Source organism: Rana temporaria, chromosome 5 (genome assembly GCF_905171775.1).
Source record: "Rana temporaria chromosome 5, aRanTem1.1, whole genome shotgun sequence".
Taxonomy (NCBI): Eukaryota; Metazoa; Chordata; class Amphibia; order Anura; family Ranidae; genus Rana; species Rana temporaria.
In genome coordinates this window covers 414552115-414566618 of record NC_053493.1, presented here as the reverse complement: position 1 = coordinate 414566618, position 14504 = coordinate 414552115, and the positions used below count along the sequence as shown (strand labels likewise).

Below are 14504 nucleotides of genomic sequence, written 5' to 3'. Positions count from 1 at the left end.
AACATGACAAGGAAAGGAAAAAAAAAAGGACAGAAGAGGAAAGAAAGGAAAGAAATGAAAAGGAAAGGAAAAGAAAGGAAATAAAAAAAAATGAAAAGAAAAAGGAAAGGAAAGAAAAAAAACGAAAAGGAAAGGAATGGAAAGAAAAGGAAATTAAAAAAAAAAACATGAAAAGAAAAGGAAAGAAAAGGTGAGAAAAGGAAAAAAAGGGAAGGAATTAAAAGGAAAGGAAAAGAAAGGAAAGAAGAAAAATTAAAAGAAAAGGAGAAAGGAAAAAAAACATGGAAAGGAATTATTATTATTATTATACAGGATTTATATACTGGAAAAAACATAAAAAGGAAAGGAAAGAAAAAAAAGAAGATTAAAGGAAATAAAAATAAATAAAATGAAAAGGAAAGGAATTGGAAGGAAAGGTAATTACAGTAAAGAAAAAAAAACATGAAGAGGAAAGAAAAGAAAAAAGAAGATTAAAAGAAATAAAAAAAATGAAAAGGAAAGGAAAGTAAAAAAATGAAAAGGAAAGGAAAGTAAAAAAATGTTGGGGAAAAAAATGTATAAAGAGAAAAAAAAAGAAAAAATAATTAAAAAGAGAAGAAATAAAAGAAAAAAAAAACATGAAAAGGAAAGGAAAAAGAAAATGAAAGGAAAGATAAAAAAATGAAAAGGAAAGGAAAAAGAAAAGGAAAGGAAAAAAAAAAATGAAATGAAAATAAGCCCAAGAAATAAACACACATCGCCTCGATTTATAAAACTTTACAAAAAACGTATTAGTATATGAGTTAAAAGCATTCCAAAAAATCAAATGTATAAATATCATCCCTGAAAAGGCGCTATTTCCTGCTAAGCCCCATTAATCATATACATACGATATGTTGCACGTGTTCAAAAAAGTTATTATCATCTGTGTGGAATATTGTTATAGGGTAGAGCAAAAACGCAGGAGGATAATAGTAGGTTCCAACGCGTTTCACAATTTTAATGCTTCATCAGGAGACCAACAAACATAATATATTATGGTGCGTGTAGAGACACATCCAAATAACAGGGGGGGGGGTCTGGTATTTCGCAGGGACAGGGCTTAGGAAAGTCATTGTCAATGGAAAACCAAAACTCTGCTCTGTTTGATTGGACGTCTATATCTTATTGCAGGATTAAGCTGCCTGTGGACGGTGCCAAGTCAGCAGGTGACCATATTGCCCAGACAGGCTGAGTCTGGGGGGTGGCATCTAAAATAGAACACTGTGAATGAACGATCAAGTGACAAACAGATCAAAGAGCAGCGGAAGCATATAGACAGCTGCTGGATATCCAATCAGATGCAGCAGCTGTTTGGATGTTCTGACAGCGGCCGACGCTGCTTCCAAATCACAATAGCCTAGCAGGGGGGGCATTCATCCATCCACGTTGTATGGCATGGAGGAATCTGTTAGATTTCATTTACTCTGCCCGCCGGCTGAACAAAATAATTATATCACTATTAGATTGTAAGCTCATATGACCAGGACCCTCTTAACCACTTGCCGACCGCCGCACGAACATTTACGTCGGCAGAATGGCGCGGACAGCCAAATGGGCGTACCGGTACATCCCTTTAAATGTGCCACCTTGTGGGCGCACGCGCGCCCCTGCCGCGAGCTCCGTGACCGTGCCCGCAGACTCAATGTCCGCCGGTGTCCCGCGATCGTGTCACGGAGCTGAAGAACTAGGGGATGCCTGTGCAAACAAGACATCTCCCTGTTCTGCCTAGTGACAGGACACTGATATACTGTTCCCTGTCATCGGGAGCAGCGATCAGTGTCATGTGAAAGTAAGCCCCGCCCCCACACAGTTAGAGTCGCTCCCAAGGACACACTTAACCCCTTCCTAGCCCCCTAGTGGCTAACCCCTTCACTGCCAGTGTAATTTACACAGTAACCAGTGCATTTCTATAGCACTGATCGCTGTATAAATGTGAACGGTCCCAAAATAGCGTCAAAAGTGTGTCCGTCGCAATGTCGCAGTCACGATAAAAAACGCTGATCGCCGCCATTACTAGTAAAAAAAAATATTTATAAAAATGCCATAAAACTATCCGCTATTTTGTAGACACTATGGGCCAGATCCATGAAGACTTACGACGGGCGTATCAGTAGATACGCCGTCGTAAGTCCGAATCCCCGCCGTCGCAACTTTAAGCGTATTCTCAAACTGAGATACGCTTAAATGTTGCTAAGATACGGTCGTCATATCTTAACTGCATATTTACGCTGGCAGCTAAGGGCGTGTACGCTAATTTACACCTAGAATATCTAAATCAGCTAGATACGCCTATTCACTAACGTACGCCCGGCTGTCGCAGTTAAAATACGCCGTTTATGCAAGGGGTTTTCAGGCGTAAAGATAAACCACCAAAAACATGGCGCAGCCAATGTTAAGTATGGACGTCGGAACCGCGTCAAATTTTTCAAATTTGACATCGTTTGCGTAACTCGTCCGTGAATGGGGCTGGCCGTAATTTACGTTCACGTCGAAAGCATGACGATTTGCCGACGTCATTTGTAGCATGCGCACTGGGATACGTCCACGGACGGCGCATGCGCCGTTCGATCGAAATGTCATTTACGTGGGGGTCACAGTTAATATATATAAAACACGCCCACATCTTTGTCATTTGAATTCCGCGCCCTTACGCCGACACATTTACGCTACGCCGCCGTAACTTTAGACGCAAGGGCTTTGTGAATACAGCACTTGCCTCTCAAAGTAGCGGCGGCGTAGCGTAACTACGATACGCTACGCCTGCCTAAAAATACGTCGCGCTACGTGGATCTGGCCCTATAAATTTTGCGCAAACCAATCGATAAACGCTTATTGCGATTTTTTTTACCAAAAATAGGTAGAAGAATACGTATCGCCCTAAACTGAGGAAAAACTTTTTTTTAAAAGATTTTTTGGGGATATTTATTATAGCAAAAAGTAAAAAATATTGCTTTTTTTTCCACAATTGTCGCTCTATTTTTGTTTATAGCGCAAAAAATAAAAACCGCAGAGGTGATCAAATACCACCAAAAGAAAGCTCTATTTGTGGGGAAAAAAGGACGCCAATTTTGTTTTGGGAGCCACGTCGCACGACCGCGCAATTGTCAGTTAAAGCAACGCAGAAAGGGGCCCCGGTCATTGGGCAGCCAAATCCTTCGGGGCTGAAGTGATTAACCTTTGTATATTATTGTACTGTATTGTCTCCCTTTATATTGTAAAGCACTGCACACACTGATGACACTATATAAATCCTGTAGAATAATAATAATAATATCAGTGTAAGGCCAGCTTTGATCTGATGTAGTACTGTGAGTTGAGCACTGGGTGGCGCTGGCTGATCAATGTTGGATGGATGGCATTCCCATCCCTCTATTGGCATTCCTGTCTACAATAATAACGCGGATTTAAAGGCCAAGTCCACCCTTGTAATGAAATGCAATGTGCAAGGAAGACGCCGCGGTATAAAGACAATCACTGTGCAGCTTTAAAATGGGAAGTTTAATTTAAAGTGCGAAGCTTTAAAGTTTTTTTTTTTTTTTTAGTTTTGGACAGAGTGGAGGTGGATTAGAATATCGGATGGCCCGCCCACCAGCCCGCAATGTAGACGGGCAGCCCATGCATGCAAAGGCAAAGCTCTGTACTGGTGCGTCGTTGCCTGCTTCTGCGCACGCAAGACCCCCCCCCCCTCCCAACGCCGACACTTAGTCTGTAAGCAAGTCCCAGCCAGTGATTCATGGCCAGGACCTGCTGATCGGCTGTGTCCAATCGCAGCCCAGAGCTCTGTATTGACAATCACCACAGGGCTCTGTACAGAGAGGGAACGATTCCAAGAGCAACACCCGACATGTTTCGTCCTATTGGACATCATCGGGGGTATGATGATGTCTATTAGGACGAAACATGTCGGGTTATGCTCTTGGAATCGTTGTTTACACTCCACTTTAATTACAAGCTTGTTTTATCAAATTTGCTGTAAGTGTAAACCCCCATCAGCACCCATCAAATGCAGCCTCACCAGCGCCCATCAATGCAGCCTCACCAGCGCCCATCAATGCAGCCTCACCAGTGCCCATCAAATGCAGCCTCACCAGCACCCATCAAATGCAGCCTCACCAGCGCCCATCGAATGCAGCCTAACCAGCGCCCATCAAATGCAGTCTCACCAGCGCCCATCAAATGCAGTCTCACCAGCGCCCATTAAATGCAGTCTCACCAGCGCCCATCGAATGCAGCCTCACCAGCGCCCATCAAATGCAGCCTCACCAGCGCCCATCAAATGCAGCCTCACCAGCGCCCATCAAATGCAGTCTCACCAGCGCCCATTGAATGCATCTTCACCAGCGCCCATCAAATGCAGCCTCACCAGTACCTATCAATGCAGTCTCACCAGTACCCATCCATGCAGCCTCACCAGAGCCCATCAATGCAGCCTCACCAGTGCCCATCAATGCAGCCCCATCAGCACCCATCAATGCAACCTCACCAGCGTACACCGAATGCAGCCTGCCAGTGCCCATCAATGCAGCCTCACCAGCGCCCATCCATGCAGCCTCACCAGCTCCCATAAAATGTAGCCTCACCAGCGCCCATTCATGCAGCCTCACCAGCGCCCATCAAATGCAGCCTCACCAGCGCCCATCAAATACAGCCTGCCAGTGCCCATCAATGCAGCCTCAACAGGTGACACCCGCTAGAGGGATGACACCATCCCGTTTTTTTTTTTTAGCTGACATGCCCAGCCTACCCTGTGCCACCCCAGCCTGCTCTGTGCCACCCCAGCCTGCTCTGTGCCACCCCAGCCTGCAGTGTACCACCCCAGCCTGCTCTGTGCCACCCCAGCCTGCCCTGTATCACCCCAGCCTTCCCTGTACCACCCCAGCCTGCCCTGTACCACCCCAGCCTGCCCTGTATCACCCAGCCTGCCCTGTACCACCGCAGCCTGCCCTGTACCCCCCCAAACAGCCCTGTACCACCTCAGCCTGCCCTGTACCACCCCAAACAGCCCTATACCACCCCAGCCTGCCCTGTACCACCCCAGCCTGCCCTGTACCACCCCAGCCTGCCCTGTACCACCTCAAACTTTACCATGCCACCCCAACTTGCCCTGTGCCACCCTAACTTGCCCTGTACCACCCCAATCTGCCCTATGCCACCATAACTTGCCCTGTACCACCCCAACCTGCCCAATGCCACCCTAACTTGCCCTGTACCACCCCAACCTTTCCCATGCCATCCCAACTTGCCCTATGCAACCCTAACTTGCACTATACCATCCCAACCTGCCCTGTACCACCCCAACCTGCCATGTACCACCCTAACTTGCCCTATACCACCCCAACCTGCCCTATGCAACCCTAACTTGCCCTATACCACCCCAAACTACCCTATATCACCCCTACATGCCCTATACCACCTTAACCTGTCCTATACCACCCCACTACGCCAACCTGCCACTATACCACTCTATACTACCCTAACCTGCCACTATACTGCCCTATACTATCATTTACAGGGGCTGGTTTGGGGTGCGCCCCGTGCCCGTGCACTGCCTGCTTGGTGCTGGGCAGCCTAGACAGAGGGGGGGGGGGGTGACACCATGTTTTACCGCACCGGGTGACACCAACCCTAGTGACGCCACTGCTGGAAGACATCTATCTCGACACAGATGACAGATCTTCCGACTCTGATTCACCCCTCCAGCTCTGCCACGGTATATGTGAGTGATATTATCTCTGCGTCTCATTATACACAGGATGCCAGGCCTGGGCGGCGCCCCCATGAGCGGTTCAGTCATCGCCTCTTGTGACTCTATATATAGTAATAAGTTATGTAAATTACGAGGAGGACAGACGGTGTGATGAGCGGCGGTTGGGTGTGACGCGTCCGTTTCGCCGCCGTACGTGCGCAGCCGGGGGAAAGTGATCATGAGGATAACAGATATTTACATTTAATGAAAGCCCGGCTTCCCACAATGCACTTCTGCTTTTCATATTAAAAAAAAATTAAAATGACGCAACGCGGGGAGAATTGCGCCATCCTCTCAGGTCACGTACGCCGTACTTATCCAATCCAAGGGCGCCAGACTCGGAAGTCACACGCAGCATGCTTCCATGAGGTGCCTTCACATTAACATTGACTTGTGTGGGGAGGAGAAGCAGCCCAGAGATGAATGCCTGCCGGTTAGGCCTACAGACAGGGCTGCCGATAAGACAGTACAGCCGGCCCTCCTGTAGTGGGCCCGGGCCCTATCTGTTCAAAAGGGGGGGCCCTGGTCAGCTGCTGAGCAAGAGTGCCAGCTGTACTGTCTTTCTGCGGACACCGGTCCTCTTATGTCTCCCCCTGCAGCTCTGCCAGCTTCTCCCCCCCCCCCCCCTGCACTGCATGCGCGCCCCTTTCATCTGCTGCCCGGGCCCCCCCTGGTGTGCCCCTTTATCCCCACAACGCTCCCGGCTTCCCTCCTCTCCCGCTGGCAGCTGCTGCGGGCACACAGGTGAATGTCATTTACTAGACATTTTCTTTCCTGAATGAACACAGCGAGCGATTGGTATCAATCACCATTGTGCCCATTCATCACTGACGCATAGTAGACTGTGTTCACTATGCTTCAGTTTGTGAATGAGCAGGAAGCCTCCGAGCGCTTCCTATTCATTCATCTGAGCAGCTGAGGCTGAGAGAAAGGGACTGATAGATAAATCTATGTTCTCAGTCACTTTTCGGCCGGGGGGGGGCATATTAGGTAGGCTGCCCAGCACCACCAGAGAGAGAGCCACGCTGTTTAGTGTCATAGTGTCACCAGAGAGAGTCACGCTGCTCAGTGCCACCAGAGAGAGAGTCACGCTGCTCAGTGCCACCAGAGAGCCACACGCTCCGTGCCACCAGAGAGAGAGCCACGCTGCTCAGTGCCACCAGAGAGAGAGCAACGCTGCTCAGTGCCACCAGAGAGAGAGCGAAGCTGCTCAGTGCCACCAGAGAGAGAGCCACGCTGCTCAGTACCACCAGAGAGAAAGCCACGCTGCTCAGTGCCACCAGAGAGAGAGCCACGCTGCTCAGTGCCACCAGAGAGAGAGCGACGCTGCTCAGTGCCACCAGAGAGAGAGCAACGCTGCTCAGTACCACCAGAGAGAAAGCCACGCTGCTCAGTGCCACCAGAGAGAGAGCGACGCTGCTCAGTGCCACCAGAGAGAGAGCCACGCTGCTCAGTGCCACCAGAGAGAGAGCCACGCTACTCAGTGCCACCAGAGAGAGAGCGACGCTGCTCAGTGCCACCAGAGAGAGAGCCACGCTGCTCAGTGCCACCAGAGAGAGAGCGACGCTGCTCAGTGCCACCAGAGAGAAAGCCACGCTGCTCAGTGCCATCAGAGAGAGAGAGCCACGCTGCTCAGTGCCACCAGAGAGAGAGAGACACACTGCTCAGTAACAACAGAGAGAGAGTCATGCTGCCCAGCACCGCCAGAGAGAGAGGCACGAGGGCTCAGTGCCACCAGAGAGAAAGTCACACTGCTCAGTGCCACCAGAGAGAGAGAGAGCCATGCTTCTTAGTGCCACCAGAGAGAAAGCCACACTGCTCAGTGCCACCAGAGAGAGAGAGACACGCTTCTCAGTGCCACCGGAGAGAGAGTAACGCTGCCCAGCACCACCAGAGAGAGAGCCATGCTTCTTAGTGCCACCAGAGAGAAAGCCACGCTACTTAGTGCCCCCAGAGAGTCACGCTGCTCAGTGCCACCAGAGAGAGAGTCACGCTGCTCAGTGCCACCAGAGAGCCACACACTCCGTGCCACCAGAGAGAGAGCCACGCTGCTCAGTGCCACCAGAGAGAGAGCAACGCTGCTCAGTGCCACCAGAGAGAGAGCGAAGCTGCTCAGTGCCACCAGAGAGAGAGCCACGCTGCTCAGTACCACCAGAGAAAAAGCCACGCTGCTCAGTGCCACCAGAGAGAGAGCCACGCTGCTCAGTGCCACCAGAGAGAGAGCGACGCTGCTCAGTGCCACCAGAGAGAGAGCAACGCTGCTCAGTACCACCAGAGAGAAAGCCACGCTGCTCAGTGCCACCAGAGAGAGAGCGACGCTGCTCAGTGCCACCAGAGAGAGAGCCACGCTGCTCAGTGCCACCAGAGAGAGAGCCACGCTGCTCAGTGCCACCAGAGAGAGAGCGACGCTGCTCAGTGCCACCAGAGAGAGAGCCACGCTGCTCAGTGCCACCAGAGAGAGAGCGACGCTGCTCAGTGCCACCAGAGAGAAAGCCACGCTGCTCAGTGCCATCAGAGAGAGAGAGCCACGCTGCTCAGTGCCACCAGAGAGAGAGAGACACACTGCTCAGTAACAACAGAGAGAGAGTCATGCTGCCCAGCACCGCCAGAGAGAGAGCCATGCTTCTTAGTGCCACCAGAGAGAAAGCCACGCTACTTAGTGCCCCCAGAGAGTCACGCTGCTCAGTGCCACCAGAGAGAGAGTCACGCTGCTCAGTGCCACCAGAGAGCCACACACTCCGTGCCACCAGAGAGAGAGCCACGCTGCTCAGTGCCACCAGAGAGAGAGCAACGCTGCTCAGTGCCACCAGAGAGAGAGCGAAGCTGCTCAGTGCCACCAGAGAGAGAGCCACGCTGCTCAGTACCACCAGAGAAAAAGCCACGCTGCTCAGTGCCACCAGAGAGAGAGCCACGCTGCTCAGTGCCACCAGAGAGAGAGCGACGCTGCTCAGTGCCACCAGAGAGAGAGCAACGCTGCTCAGTACCACCAGAGAGAAAGCCACGCTGCTCAGTGCCACCAGAGAGAGAGCCACGCTGCTCAGTGCCACCAGAGAGAGAGCCACGCTACTCAGTGCCACCAGAGAGAGAGCGACGCTGCTCAGTGCCACCAGAGAGAGAGCCACGCTGCTCAGTGCCACCAGAGAGAGAGCGACGCTGCTCAGTGCCACCAGAGAGAAAGCCACGCTGCTCAGTGCCATCAGAGAGAGAGAGCCACGCTGCTCAGTGCCACCAGAGAGAGAGAGACACACTGCTCAGTAACAACAGAGAGAGAGTCATGCTGCCCAGCACCGCCAGAGAGAGAGGCACGAGGGCTCAGTGCCACCAGAGAGAAAGTCACACTGCTCAGTGCCACCAGAGAGAGAGAGAGCCATGCTTCTTAGTGCCACCAGAGAGAAAGCCACACTGCTCAGTGCCACCAGAGAGAGAGAGACACGCTTCTCAGTGCCACCGGAGAGAGAGTAACGCTGCCCAGCACCACCAGAGAGAGAGCCATGCTTCTTAGTGCCACCAGAGAGAAAGCCACGCTACTTAGTGCCCCCAGAGAGTCACGCTGCTCAGTGCCACCAGAGAGAGAGTCACGCTGCTCAGTGCCACCAGAGAGCCACACACTCCGTGCCACCAGAGAGAGAGCCACGCTGCTCAGTGCCACCAGAGAGAGAGCAACGCTGCTCAGTGCCACCAGAGAGAGAGCGAAGCTGCTCAGTGCCACCAGAGAGAGAGCCACGCTGCTCAGTACCACCAGAGAAAAAGCCACGCTGCTCAGTGCCACCAGAGAGAGAGCCACGCTGCTCAGTGCCACCAGAGAGAGAGCGACGCTGCTCAGTGCCACCAGAGAGAGAGCAACGCTGCTCAGTACCACCAGAGAGAAAGCCACGCTGCTCAGTGCCACCAGAGAGAGAGCGACGCTGCTCAGTGCCACCAGAGAGAGAGCCACGCTGCTCAGTGCCACCAGAGAGAGAGCCACGCTGCTCAGTGCCACCAGAGAGAGAGCGACGCTGCTCAGTGCCACCAGAGAGAGAGCCACGCTGCTCAGTGCCACCAGAGAGAGAGCGACGCTGCTCAGTGCCACCAGAGAGAAAGCCACGCTGCTCAGTGCCATCAGAGAGAGAGAGCCACGCTGCTCAGTGCCACCAGAGAGAGAGAGACACACTGCTCAGTAACAACAGAGAGAGAGTCATGCTGCCCAGCACCGCCAGAGAGAGAGGCACGAGGGCTCAGTGCCACCAGAGAGAAAGTCACACTGCTCAGTGCCACCAGAGAGAGAGAGAGCCATGCTTCTTAGTGCCACCAGAGAGAAAGCCACACTGCTCAGTGCCACCAGAGAGAGAGAGACACGCTTCTCAGTGCCACCGGAGAGAGAGTAACGCTGCCCAGCACCACCAGAGAGAGAGCCATGCTTCTTAGTGCCACCAGAGAGAAAGCCACGCTACTTAGTGCCCCCAGAGAGTCACGCTGCTCAGTGCCACCAGAGAGAGAGTCACGCTGCTCAGTGCCACCAGAGAGCCACACGCTCCGTGCCACCAGAGAGAGAGCCACGCTGCTCAGTGCCACCAGAGAGAGAGCAACGCTGCTCAGTGCCACCAGAGAGAGAGCGAAGCTGCTCAGTGCCACCAGAGAGAGAGCCACGCTGCTCAGTACCACCAGAGAGAAAGCCACGCTGCTCAGTGCCACCAGAGAGAGAGCCACGCTGCTCAGTGCCACCAGAGAGAGAGAGCGACGCTGCTCAGTGCCACCAGAGAGAGAGCAACGCTGCTCAGTACCACCAGAGAGAAAGCCACGCTGCTCAGTGCCACCAGAGAGAGAGCGACGCTGCTCAGTGCCACCAGAGAGAGAGCCCCGCTGCTCAGTGCCACCAGAGAGAGAGCCACGCTGCTCAGTGCCACCAGAGAGAGAGCGACGCTGCTCAGTGCCACCAGAGAGAGAGCCACGCTGCTCAGTGCCACCAGAGAGAGAGCGACGCTGCTCAGTGCCACCAGAGAGAAAGCCACGCTGCTCAGTGCCATCAGAGAGAGAGAGCCACGCTGCTCAGTGCCACCAGAGAGAGAGAGACACACTGCTCAGTAACAACAGAGAGAGAGTCATGCTGCCCAGCACCGCCAGAGAGAGAGGCACGAGGGCTCAGTGCCACCAGAGAGAAAGTCACACTGCTCAGTGCCACCAGAGAGAGAGAGAGCCATGCTTCTTAGTGCCACCAGAGAGAGAGCGACGCTGCTCAGTGCCACCAGAGAGAGAGCAACGCTGCTCAGTACCACCAGAGAGAAAGCCACGCTGCTCAGTGCCACCAGAGAGAGAGCGACGCTGCTCAGTGCCACCAGAGAGAGAGCCACGCTGCTCAGTGCCACCAGAGAGAGAGCCACGCTGCTCAGTGCCACCAGAGAGAGAGCGACGCTGCTCAGTGCCACCAGGAAGAGAGCCACGCTGCTCAGTGCCACCAGAGAGAGAGCGACGCTGCTCAGTGCCACCAGAGAGAAAGCCACGCTGCTCAGTGCCATCAGAGAGAGAGAGCCACGCTGCTCAGTGCCACCAGAGAGAGAGAGACACACTGCTCAGTAACAACAGAGAGAGAGTCATGCTGCCCAGCACCGCCAGAGAGAGAGGCACGAGGGCTCAGTGCCACCAGAGAGAAAGTCACACTGCTCAGTGCCACCAGAGAGAGAGAGAGCCATGCTTCTTAGTGCCACCAGAGAGAAAGCCACACTGCTCAGTGCCACCAGAGAGAGAGAGACACGCTTCTCAGTGCCACCGGAGAGAGAGTAACGCTGCCCAGCACCACCAGAGAGAGAGCCATGCTTCTTAGTGCCACCAGAGAGAAAGCCACGCTACTTAGTGCCCCCAGAGAGTCACGCTGCTCAGTGCCACCAGAGAGAGAGTCACGCTGCTCAGTGCCACCAGAGAGCCACACGCTCCGTGCCACCAGAGAGAGAGCCACGCTGCTCAGTGCCACCAGAGAGAGAGCAACGCTGCTCAGTGCCACCAGAGAGAGAGCGAAGCTGCTCAGTGCCACCAGAGAGAAAGCCACGCTGCTCAGTGCCACCAGAGAGAGAGCCACGCTGCTCAGTGCCACCAGAGAGAGAGCCACGCTGCTCAGTGCCACCAGAGAGAGAGCCACGCTGCTCAGTGCCACCAAAGATAGAGCGACGCTGTTCAGTGCCACCAGAGAGAGAGCCACGCTGCTCAGTGCCACCAGAGAGAGAGCGACGCTGCTCAGTGCCACCAGAGAGAAAGCCACGCTGCTCAGTGCCATCAGAGAGAGAGAGCCACGCTGCTCAGTGCCACCAGAGAGAGAGAGACACACTGCTCAGTAACAACAGAGAGAGAGTCATGCTGCCCAGCACCGCCAGAGAGAGAGGCACGAGGGCTCAGTGCCACCAGAGAGAAAGTCACACTGCTCAGTGCCACCAGAGAGAGAGAGAGCCATGCTTCTTAGTGCCACCAGAGAGAAAGCCACACTGCTCAGTGCCACCAGAGAGAGAGAGACACGCTTCTCAGTGCCACCGGAGAGAGAGTAACGCTGCCCAGCACCACCAGAGAGAGAGCCATGCTTCTTAGTGCCACCAGAGAGAAAGCCACGCTACTTAGTGCCCCCAGAGAGTCACGCTGCTCAGTGCCACCAGAGAGAGAGTCACGCTGCTCAGTGCCACCAGAGAGAGAGTCACGCTGCTCAGTGCCACCAGAGAGCCACACGCTCCGTGCCACCAGAGAGAGAGCCACGCTGCTCAGTGCCACCAGAGAGAGAGCAACGCTGCTCAGTGCCACCAGAGAGAGAGCGAAGCTGCTCAGTGCCACCAGAGAGAGAGCCACGCTGCTCAGTACCACCAGAGAGAAAGCCACGCTGCTCAGTGCCACCAGAGAGAGAGCCACGCTGCTCAGTGCCACCAGAGAGAGAGCGACGCTGCTCAGTGCCACCAGAGAGAGAGCAACGCTGCTCAGTACCACCAGAGAGAAAGCCACGCTGCTCAGTGCCACCAGAGAGAGAGCGACGCTGCTCAGTGCCACCAGAGAGAGAGCCACGCTGCTCAGTGCCACCAGAGAGAGAGCCACGCTGCTCAGTGCCACCAGAGAGAGAGCGACGCTGCTCAGTGCCACCAGAGAGAGAGCCACGCTGCTCAGTGCCACCAGAGAGAGAGCGACGCTGCTCAGTGCCACCAGAGAGAAAGCCACGCTGCTCAGTGCCATCAGAGAGAGAGAGCCACGCTGCTCAGTGCCACCAGAGAGAGAGAGACACACTGCTCAGTAACAACAGAGAGAGAGTCATGCTGCCCAGCACCGCCAGAGAGAGAGGCACGAGGGCTCAGTGCCACCAGAGAGAAAGCCACACTGCTCAGTGCCACCAGAGAGAGAGAGACACGCTTCTCAGTGCCACCAGAGAGAGAGCGACGCTGCTTAGTGCCCCCAGAGAGCCACGCTGCCCAGCACCACCAGAGAGAGAGCCACGCTACTTAGTGCCCCCAGAGAGAAAGCCACAGAAGGTTTTTCACCTTAATGCATAGAGAGAAGCTCCTTAGGTGATGACATTGTTTACCTTTCCCCTCCATCCATCCCAAAAGTCTGGGCTTCGGATTGAATCCTTTCAGCACCGGACTGTCCCGGGCGGCACAGCATTCTGTTACATTGTACACAGCCTGGATAATAAAGGGTTATACGGGGGTGGGGGGGGGGGCGGCACGCTCGCCACACTTTATTGGCAGGTGAAGGGTTACCCTGGCGTGTGATTGGCTTGCAGACTGGCAGAGAAGGGGTTACCCATCACATTTTGCTGCGAGGTTGGCGTTGTTGACTCTCGCCTGCATGACAGGTGACCGGGCGACATTCCTGGGCATCCATGGTGTGACAACGCCCACATAACTGACACGCTATGGATGGGGGTGGGGACAGCCGGGGCAGAAACGCAGCACAGCGCTTCTTACAGTGTGCAGTTTCTGGCTGGAAGACGTCCAGCATCATCTAACCCTTTCCTCCCCAGCCTGACGGTCCCTGGCCCCGCCCCTTTCATTTATTGGATTTCAGTTCTTTCAATCAGGGAGGCTCAGCATCACCTGTGGGTGTTACCTATGCCTGTCTAGGAACGCCCACTTCTCCAACTGACACCCGCCCACCAAGGCTTGATATTTGCATAACTCCTCCCAAGGGCTCTGCTAAAGAGTACGGGGGGAGGGGCTCTGATGTCATACAATGGCTGCAGATCGATCAGACCTCATACAATGGCTGCAGATCGTTTGGACCTCATACAATGGCTGCAGATCGATCAGACCTCATACAATGGCTGCAGATCGATCAGACCTCATACAATGGCTGCAGATCGTTTGGACCTCATACAATGGCTGCAGATCGATCAGACCTCATACAATGGCTGCAGATCGATCAGACCTCATACAATGGCTGCAGATCGATCACAGACCTCATACAATGGCTGCAGATCGATCAGACCTCATACAATGGCTGCAGATCGATCAGACCTCATACAATGGCTGCAGATCGATCAGACCTCATACAATGGCTGCAGATCGATCGGACCTCATACAATGGCTGCAGATTGATCACAGACCTCATACAATGGCTGCAGATCGATCGGACCTCATACAATGGCTGCAGATCGATCAGACCTCATACAATGGCTGCAGATCGATCAGACCTCATACAATGGCTGCAGATCGATCAGACCTCATACAATGGCTGCAGATCGATCACAGACCTCATACAATGGCTGCAGATCGATCAGACCCCATACAATGGCTGC

General features: G+C 53.6%; 1 protein-coding gene across 1 annotated transcript in view; it reads right to left on the bottom strand.

The window, feature by feature from the left end:
• Positions 1 to 14504, bottom strand: part of EPPK1 (epiplakin 1) — a 79114-nt gene that overhangs the window by 20110 nt on the left and 44500 nt on the right. The gene's annotated exons all lie outside the window — the stretch shown is intronic.